Consider the following 10,478-nt stretch of genomic DNA (forward strand, 5'->3'; position numbering starts at 1 on the left):
TTCATCCTATGTCTATCACCAGACAGCCCTCCCTAATTCACTCTTTTGGATCATTGTGCGGCTCTGTTTAGCTGTACTACTTTATCTTTACCTAGGGCACTCCCTTTGAGTCACTCAGACGATACAAGGCTATCTCATTTAAACAATTATCTGATGAAACAATGCATTTACAGACCTCAGAAAGCCACATGCTAGTTCGCCAACCTGGACATCTGGTGTCCAATACAATTTGGACTGACATGGGAATAAAATGTCCAATAGGAGACAAAAGATAGACCCATTACACAGCATGTTTCAAAGTTCACAGTGCAAAAGTGAGTTTCAAGTGTCTGTGGTGAGTGTGTTGCGCAATCTTCAGAGTACTAACCATTTCTCTATGGGGTCCCACACCAGGTGTGCAACTCATACCCACCCGACAAAGTCTATTTTCCGACATGTACAGTAATACAACTGTGCTTTACTACAAATCACTACCGACTTACTGTTTAGGGTTATGTGGTGTCTCAGCTTCTGACAGCTTTACTTCACATTGCATAACCTGTATTTACACTGAGTCAAGGGCATTGCAGTGTTAAGAAAAAGACTGCCAACTAGAATAAACACTACAAAAACTCTTTTCTACTAGGAAGTTGCGTAGGGAAATGGACAGTCAGGTGCTGACTATCACCTAATCATTAAACTGACTCTCCAGAGAGGGCAGGGCAGTAGGTCGGTAATCTGTGATTGAGCATTCCCTCATCAATTAGCCACAAAACAGAAAGCAGTATTATCTACTGAGCCACATTTAATCATCCTCAGAAGCATGGTCAAAGTCCTTTCTGTATATAGTCCAAATCAGAGTTATTTCCTGGTATTGTTCTATTGAAACCTTACAGGTGCGTGAGGGGGAGGATGAGGAAAGAATGGGGTGGTGACAAAAAACACAAGCACAGGAAAAGAGGCAGGGGAGAGAAAATGAAGGAGAACAGACAGGGAACAGAGATCAATGAGAAAGGTCTGCTAAAGAGACGGAGACAACGAGGAAAAGTAAGAATTAAACTGCGGTGAAAGGAAATAGGAAACCCACAGTACAGCACTACTGCAGATATATCCTCGAGCCCAGTCAGTTCAACTATTCTAACTGAGGCAACACAATTATGCTGTTCATGTCAACCAGAAGAAATATGTTTGGGCACGACAAAAAAAAAGACGAGACATTCAAGAAAAAAAAAGTTTGAAAGAGCCGAATAAAGGCATGGCATAATGTACACACAACACATACAGTATGTGTGCAAGTCTGTTGTGTTTGATACTGTCTGCATCGCAATCTTTCTGAAATAAAATAAAAAAAAAAAAAAAAAAAAAAAAAAAAAAGACTATGTATATTTCTGGATACACAAGTGAATTTCACCCAGTGATGACTTTGAGCAACACTATAACTACATACTGAAAAATGGCATGATCATGGTCAACGGAGAACGTTAACTGTCTCCGCTCTGACTGGAATGTTTTGCCTGCATGAATTAATCTCACCTGACTGTGTAGGAAACTAGGATATGCATGACACTTTACTGCCAACTACCAATCATTGACGACATCTTTTACTAGAGTCAAGTATTACTAGAAAACGCATGTGTAATGTACGCAGAAAACTAAACTGGTCCAACTGACAGCCTCCTCGTCAACTCTTTAGATTTTAACATATTGTAGAGGGATTTGGCTCAGACTGGGGTTGCAACTAACAACAATTTTTGTTGTCGATTAGTCTTTTAAATATTTTCTTGATTAATCGATTCCTTAAGTCAATAAAATGTCACAAAACAAATGTGTGAAAAATGCCCACAATTTCCCAAAGCCTAGCTTAGATTTGAGAAGCTAGAGTCTGAATTTTAACACCTTTGCTTAACAAAATGATCAACAATTAACCGATTATCAATATAGTAGCCAATTAGTTTATTTCAACTGATTGACTAATTGTTTCAGCTCTAGCTCAAATACAGCATTATTTTTTTTAAAGCTTTTCCAGCCTGTGTTATCATGCTTTTCTCTTCTTTTAGCCTGACAAACTGAGTTTTAGGGGTAATTTAACCTACAAATGCAGTGAGAAGGTCAAACACACACACACACACCAGATAAAAGATTAGAAATACCTCACATTTGTTAAAAGAACCATGAGACTTCATACCAGAAGACAACGGTGTGTCAAATGTGTCACACTGCCCTCCCCACGCTGCACTCTCATTTGCAACAAAAGCAAGGGGCCTGCAAGTAATCTGGCTTAGCCAGGACGACCGTCCTTCAACGAAATCTAAACATCCACAGGCATGTTCACTCAGAACTATCATTTTGAGAAGATTGAACAGCCTCGCACACCGGCTCCCTGTTCACATTTTAAAGATGTCTGTGTGTAATTTTGTCCAGCCTGCAGTACATAACTCTCCCGGGGGGCCGCAAGCATGGACATTGCTGACACACGAATGATGGAATGTAACGATCTCTGCAGGGGGCTCAATAACAGCACTGAAACTGGCAATAAGTGAGAATAACTGGCCTCCAGAGAAACTATTGCACAATGCATTGCCAGGACTTGATTCATGACTCAAAAGCAACAACAGGATATGACATACTAGATGTCACCTAATGTGGCCCTTTAAGGCTAGGTGTTACTGATATGCCATTCTCAAGAAAATGACTAGGACTGCTCTATGCAAGAGTGTAGGTGTGTCATCCAGAGAAACACCATGAGAGATGACTTCGATAAAAACAAGCTACATAGCGACTATACACACACACGCGTTTGTATTTTTCAACTACTGTAATTGCTATATCAGCATAATAATTTGTATGCCCGAGTAACAAAATGTTACACACACAGTGTTTAATAGCTTCTTGGCAGAAAACATCAGCAGAATACAAGTGTGTGGTTCTGATTACTACAAATGAGAGCGAAGAGGTGCTGCTCTCACTCTCTCTGAGACCACTAACACTTTGTACAATAAGAAGCAGGTCTGGGTGAAGGAACGTCAGAGTTAGGAGGGCTTTGATGCCCAGTCTGACTTGAGGTTGATTTCATGCCTTATTTTTTGCAGATACTCAGCCACACAACTTGCCATACTGAAAGTCAGTAGAGTCTATACCAGAGTCTGTTTGCTTCCCAGAGTGCAAACACAATGATGTGCTATCTAACAGAGCAAACACAAATTGTACTGACAGAGCACAACAGTTACATAGGTGCACAATGACACAGCATAGATAGGCTTGATGACAATGTGACACTTCATAGATCTGAGGAAAGTCTGAACCTGTAAGAACCTCTGTCTGAGATTGGCCTGTGGGAATGAAAGGGGGTTGCTTTAACATGTACATGTGTATAAGGCAAAATTAACTAATCATTCACGTACTGCCTGCAAACTGAACAAAATTTCATAGGCGCTAGAAAGGCTAATCAGAAGACGTTCTTTTACCTAGATGTTGCTTAGCCTCTCTTCACGGGTTACCAGTTAGTGTTAGAATTGATTTTAAGATTTTAGTGATCACATTTAAAAGCACTTTATGGTTCAGCTCCCAGCTACATTGCTGCTCCCCTGAAAGCCAGGGTGCAGCCTCAGATCCTCAGGCAGGGCTCTGCTGGCTGTTCCTGAGTCCCAGCTCAAGACTAAAGGTGACCAGGCTTTTGCAGTCACGCCCCCTTGGCTCTGGATCTCCCTGTCCGAGGATCTGAAGCTTGCGAAATCAGTGACATCTTTTAAATCCCTTCTCAAAACGAATCTTTTCAAAAAAAAAAAAAAAAAAAAAAAAAAAAAAAGCCTTTCATTAAATTCTAGCACACCGTTTTATTGCCAACATGTCTTGTGTGTAAAGCACTGTTTTTGAAAAACGCTGTATAAATGATTATTATCATCATCATCTCTTCCTGATCCACATTCTTCACTCCAAATACTTTTACACTTTGTCTGAAACACAACTTCTCGTTAATATTATGTTTGTACTTTATTTACCTAATATTGTCATTCTGTTTCTCCATATTGTAATTTTACAATTGCTACTTTGGTCTAATCTGTATATATGGCATTTGTCCATCCTGGAAGAGGGATCTGTTACTCTTCCTGATGTTTCTTCCCTTTTCCCCCATTGAAGGTTTATTTGTGCATTTTTTCTTTAGCTGAATCAAGGGTGTAAGATTCAAGGGTGTCTTGAGGCAGAGGCAAATTTGTGATTTGAGACTTTGGGCTGTATAAATGAAATAGTCTTAACTTGGCTTGATATTGATATATCCCATAAAATCGGCATGGAAAACTCTTCATATTTCCTAGCTGTTGTTCATCACAGTGGACCGCACTGTAATTAGAAGACAAACCTGGTCATTTTCAGCTGGCATTCTTGTGTATTTCAGGAATCAGTCTGGCATAAATCAGGCTAACTGATGTAACAACCAATGCCCATCTACCTCTGTAAAATGCTTTCTTCTGGTCGGTTATCAGACCAGATCCTCGATGAGTCCCCAGAGTCTGTTATAAGGTCATCAAAACTGCATTTACGTACTATGCACCCTGGGCTTGGAGTACAAGCCAAACTTCATTTGAAAACACTGCCTTCATACGAGGCATTAAAAAGCCATATCCAAAACCTGTTTTATGAAGAATGCAAATGTTTTAAATAGTCACACCCTCTCCTTTATTTCTCTCAGGTCCTATATTGTGCTATGTCAGAGGTTTTTTTTATTTGACTCCGTGTTAGCTATTCTACGCTGTAATTCTGGCCAGGTCTCTCTTTTAAAGAACAGCAAATGTGTCTCAAGAGACTTCATGGTTAAATAAAAGTTATGTAAATAAATAAATCATGCTTTTTTTTTTTTAAATGTCATATTACAATTACAGATAAACAAATATTAATATACTGAACTTTCAAAATATCCATATTACTCCAACTCATGATTTTGTTCCATCAAGGAGGCCCATCTACAAAAGGTCGAGGGAAAAACTATGATGAAGATACTCAACTATGTTAACCTCTAGTGAACTAAATCACAGTAAAATGCATTCCTCGTTTGCCGGGGGCCCCTTGAAAACCCCTGAAGGGACTCGGTATGCTATCAGCAGGAGCAGACAGAAAGAAAGGCAGAGTGTGCACAGACAACATGCAGATGACATGGTTCGAGCTGGTCGGCGGCGGAAAAGCACAGCGCCGTTTTTTTTTTTTTTAACTTCACCGGCGAACCAGTGACGTCATGCCGCCTGCCAGCAACATGACTGGCCACACACAGCGCCTGTTTCTGACCGCTACAAACCGAGAAGTTTAACCCACTCACAAATTTATCATGCACTTCCTGGTGTCCCCGACAGAGCCGCTGTACATGTAGTCTGAATTCACTTTTCTTTCATTTCCATCCCACTTGAGCTCAAACTCTTCACCGGCCTTTTCTGCAACTCATTCAAGCGAATCACTTCCTGTCTATACCGTCATGGCTTTTAGCTTCTCGCCAACTGCCACAATGCTGATGCTGTACTTGACGACCTCCGTCTCACATATCGCACACATGTACGTGTATTGAAGTTTGAAAACAACGATATGTGCACTCAGGTGCTGTAAAGGCAATGAAACCTCGGTTTAAATCTGTTAAGGAGGTGCCACTCCAACCAGCGCGGTTGCTGAAGTTGCAGCAGTGAACTAGCAACCGTGCTTCCTGGTTCACTGCACTTGCTGGAGTAACGGGCACGATTGAATGAGTTATGAAAAAAGTACATAGAGAGAGCGTGGCAGACAAAAGTGCTCAAGTTGGAAATATTACCTGCTTTTTGGGTGCAGGACGCCTTTTAGAGGGTGGCTAACAATAACCGGGTGGTTCAGTCAGCGTCGCCGTGAGTCAAACTTCTTTTCCTGTCGACAGCAGCTTCGCAGAGAGTTCAGGCTAAACTACAGTGCTCGCTTCCTCCCTCTCTTTCTCTACTTCGGGCACTCTTTCTATCTTTTTTTTTTCTTCTCCCCTTCTTCCTTCTGCCCTCCCTCTCCACTGGCTGCTCACTGGTTCGCGTAATTTCACTCAGTACGTAGCCAGCCGGAGCCGGGGTGCGGTCCAAGACGAGGCGGGCCCCAGTGCATATGTACCGCCCCTCTGGCCAATGGCAGCCGCGCTTTGATAATCCACACACTTTGGACCAATCATGTTATCCTAAAGGCGCGTATAACTGGAGGGGTGACAGCAACTGGGCAGGGCAAAAAGCGCAGAAAAAACTGAACGTGAAAGAGTTGAGAGGAGGGAGGGGAGAGGGAGGGGAGAGGGAGGGGGGTACAGATAAAGATGTGTTTAATGAGAAAGGTATGTGCATACTAAGGATTTTTATGACCATATAAGTACCAGTCACTCTCAGGATGGACTGCATCATCCAGGGTCTCCCTCGTGTGTCAACAGGGTCTAGTCTGACCACTGTCTGCTCTGAAACAAGTAGAAGTGATGGCACCAGCTGCTTGATACTGTTTCTGCTATTAGGCTGCCAAATATCAGACAAATCCTATGCACACAGACCTGTCTGGCCTATTCTATACTGCTACTCATATCACTAATGTGTTGTGGTACAATACTTTCACTCCACAGACAAAGGAGTTGGGGGTTTTTTTTTAACTGTAACAAAAACTCTGGCAATATTTTAACCTTGTTGAAATTGTATACTTGCCTTTGTCTGATACTGGAATGAAGATGATTTATTCATAGGTGTTAAATTAATGGTACTGCACTTTATTTATCCATGCTCCTTTCTCCCCTCCAAAAGGAGGTCAGAGCTCAGCAGCAGAACAGGGCCAGTGGAGCATACAGATTTAGTGCCCGGCCCAAGGACCCTTTGGCAGGCTGGATTTTGGCCTATAGGGCCTTGAACCTCTCACTGTTGAACTACTTGAAACACTCAGCGATCATGTCACTGTTAAAAAAATAACAATTTCACCCTACTGGCCCTGTTTCCACCAAGGGAATTAAAATATCTTATATAAACAATTTACTCTGGCTTGCCTTAGTTCTTAGCTGCAAGTGAAAAAAAAAAATACTTGGATGAAATTTTAGCAAACTATATAGAGATGTTTAGAATCTCTTTTACATGTAAATGTTAGGATAGAGGAGTTTAAAACACTCTTTAAAAACTTAATTAAACTCACATATATGATAAATTGTAATTCTAATTCAACATTCATGTGGATATGCTAGTTTGATCATGACAGATTTTTCCATAATCCTCTACTCAAATAGAGGAGCAAACATGACATTTTTTAGAATGTCACAATGTCACTTTTAAAACCTTTTATAACTGCACTTTGTTATGTCAGTGCTCGTGTACTTGAATTCTGCATTGATCTTTAGCATTTATAGAAATGCACCTGTGCGTCTCTACAATAAAGGATTAGATCAAGAGATCTAACAAGATATGAAGTGCAGTACAGTTATGTGATTTACTCTGGCAGGTTCCTATCACTCAACGGGTAAGCCTACATTCGTGACCAGACATGTTAACAAGACATGGGAACCGCTGCAGGTGATGATCTAAGTCCTGACATTTGTTTTCTTCTGCTCTTCACAAAGGCCTGACTTGTTCTTGTAAAGTGTAAGCAATAGAGAAGACATAATATAAAGCAGCAGATATCTGGAAAATAGTTAACTGGATGTAGAAAATAAGAAATAAAAAGAGAGGAGCGTGGCACTGGTAGGAAAGGGGAAGGCGGTTGGCGGGACGGTGCAAGAAAACTGAACAAATAGGGATGAGTGAAATGATGGTTGTTGAGATGAAAGTTCTGCGGTGCCATTGCCAAAGTCTACACAGAAGAATGGAACAGTACAATGTGAACCTGTTTACTTCAAATACTCTCCTGGGATTCAGAGTGGGTGATCTGAGCCCAGTTTGCCGAGTGGAACTGAAGGCACAGAGCCAGTGCACATGCCACAACCAGCAGGGAGACATTAGCAATGGAACATAAATATGTTTTCAATTTCTCAGTGTGAAACATGGATTGAAAAATCAGCAGCTTTGATCGGTAGCACAAACTGAGATGGAAAGACAATTCAGAGCAGTGATTCCCTCCCCTTCTACACTTAGTTGGGCGATGTCAGATAAGAGGCAGAAACATGAAACAGATGATGCTGTTTGACCTCATGCAAACATTGCCTCTTCAGGTGACATCGGCACACAGTGAAATCAAATTATGCAACCACACATTCAGAACACCACACAAAGGCAACCCTTATGCAGATTCACCCCAAGAAGTCACATCATAACAGAGGCTCAGGCATGGCTGACATCCTCTGACAAAAATCACATTTTCTGTTCAGTGTGTGATTTATGTTCGCTATGTGAAAAGAATGCGTCTGTGTGTTTTCCTATACGTTTAGCAGCTGGGCATCACATGTATGTAGAGCAAAACACTGAACATTCAGCGTGCCTGCCTGGAAAATTCAATAAACCTCACACTCGCTCCCTCGATGGGAAATATCTGAAATTTCAGCAGAGAGGTCAGAGGTCACCCTGTCACCCAGTACTTGAGCGGGACCAGATGCCGAGAGAGGAGAGGGGCCCAGAGGAGGAGGAGGAGGAGGGGGGAGTAAAAGAGAGAGGGACTTGTTACGGTGAAAAATTAAAACAAACAAATTTGAATTCAAAGCAAATTTCAACATGCTGTAAAAAACCTTGCCGAAAAAGTACAAAAATGACCCAGCAATGGAATAAGACACAAAACAAACAGAACTGGGCAGAAAGAAATGTAGGATTTAAACGCAGGCATGAATTACCAAATATGGACACTTCTGACCTCACTATCTCCCTCCCTCTCGATGCCTCCCGCTCTCCTTTTCACTGTGACCTAGTCTCTCTCTCTTTTGCCTTCAGTTGGTTGTAATAGCAGCAGGGTGTGTCTGTAATTCAGGGTGTGTAAAGCCATTATATGGTTCAGTCAGAAAGAAAGGGACCCATTCAGTGACAGCATGTTAACTCACTGACCGCTCTTGCTGTGTAATTACTTGTGTGAATTCATGTGTGTGTGCGTTCATGCTCGAGCTTCTTGGTGAGAATGCGTGTGTGTGTGTGTGTGTGTCCGTGCAATCTTGACATGACACATATGCATGTAAACATCCAGGAGCTCAGATCTGTGTCAAACTTCAGAGTGAATAGGTTGTTTAATGCTCGTGTCTGACCCAGATCCTCCTACCTGACATACACAGAGAGAAAATTCACCACACACGCTCGAATGTGAGCCCAGCGCAAACACACTGAAGTTCATTCCAGCAACCAACCCATGTGTTTGGTTCAACATCATTCCCCAGTCATGTACAAAACCCCAGCCAAGACTATTTACGCAACATGCTTCAGTTCACACAGCCTCTTGACGTGATAAAGCAAAGTGTTTGTTTGTGTGTACCTAAAAGACCAGAACCACAAAGAATAATTAAGACCACTTCCAGCTTTTAAGTTAATGCAATAATGGGATTATGGCAGTGACTGGTTATTTATTCTGTCTTCTGTCCCTTCGTCTCGCCCTCAGCACCCCCATCCTCCTCCTTTCCTTTGTAATTTGTACACAGGAAGGAGTGATAAGACACATGTTGACTCACAAAACGCAGGAATGTGGAGTAAAGGGAAAATACTCAAAGCTTTCCCTCTTTTGTCAAGACGTCTCTCTGCTCATTTATCAACGGTACTGATTTGACAACATCTCTAATGCACACAGAGTTAATATGGTATTGTAAGCCATGTGTATGTTGCATGGGAAAAAAGATGGAGTGATATAAACAGCAACAGTGGTTGCTTTGTCTGTCTCGGGTTGGTATTTTTCTGGAAAAGAAAGGAGACCTAACAAGATGGAGGGCAGCATGTGTTTCAAATATAAATACAGCTATGTATTTACTATAAACACAGAATGCTCTCAGGCCGTGCCAGATCTGGGTGTTGTTACAGAGTCGCTCGCTCTCCCACACACACACACACACACAAGTTTCAACACTCAATCATGCACTTCCTACACACACACACAAACACACACATACAGCAAAAGCATTTGGATCAGTGACAGGCAACTTCATTTTAAACAAACACACAGCAAACATTAACCTTTAACAGTTTCAGGCTCAGGGAAAGGCGGGCAAACTGGGACACTAGGAGAAATCTGCAACTTTGCCTCTCAGCCGGTTTGTTCAGCAGCTGCTGGCCTCCCCTGTCTTTTTTTGCCTTATATGGTCACAAGAGTGGTTGAGTAAGAGAGAGAGACAGCGGGAGTGAGGATGGAGGTGTGGTCTATTGTTTTTGGCGGAAGAGGTGTAGGGTTACGTGCTGTTCTTGAACCTTTGGAGCTTGTCGTCATCTATTCAGTCACTTTTTTCCTCTGTCTGAAGGCAGACAAAGAGGATGAGCAGACAACATGGGTGACTGTGTGTGTGTGTGTGGGGGCAGTGTTCACGTGTGAATCCTGAGGCCTAGAGATCAGTCACTTATTACTGCTGAGAAGCAGACAGAACAGGCAGAAAGTGG

General features: G+C 42.0%; 1 protein-coding gene across 2 annotated transcripts in view; it reads right to left on the minus strand.

Annotated features, from left to right (window-relative positions):
* Positions 1 to 6,038, minus strand: part of LOC122869441 (myosin-9-like) — a 33,630-nt gene extending 27,592 nt beyond the window's left edge. For both annotated transcript variants that reach the window (XM_044182464.1, XM_044182462.1), the window contains exon 1: positions 5,768 to 6,038. The gene's annotated coding sequence lies outside the window, so the exon portion shown is untranslated. The remainder of the gene's footprint in view (positions 1 to 5,767) is intronic.
* Between the last annotated feature and the right edge of the window lie 4,440 nt (positions 6,039 to 10,478).

The sequence above is a fragment of the Siniperca chuatsi genome, linkage group LG21, assembly GCF_020085105.1.
Source record: "Siniperca chuatsi isolate FFG_IHB_CAS linkage group LG21, ASM2008510v1, whole genome shotgun sequence".
NCBI lineage: Eukaryota > Metazoa > Chordata > Actinopteri > Centrarchiformes > Sinipercidae > Siniperca > Siniperca chuatsi.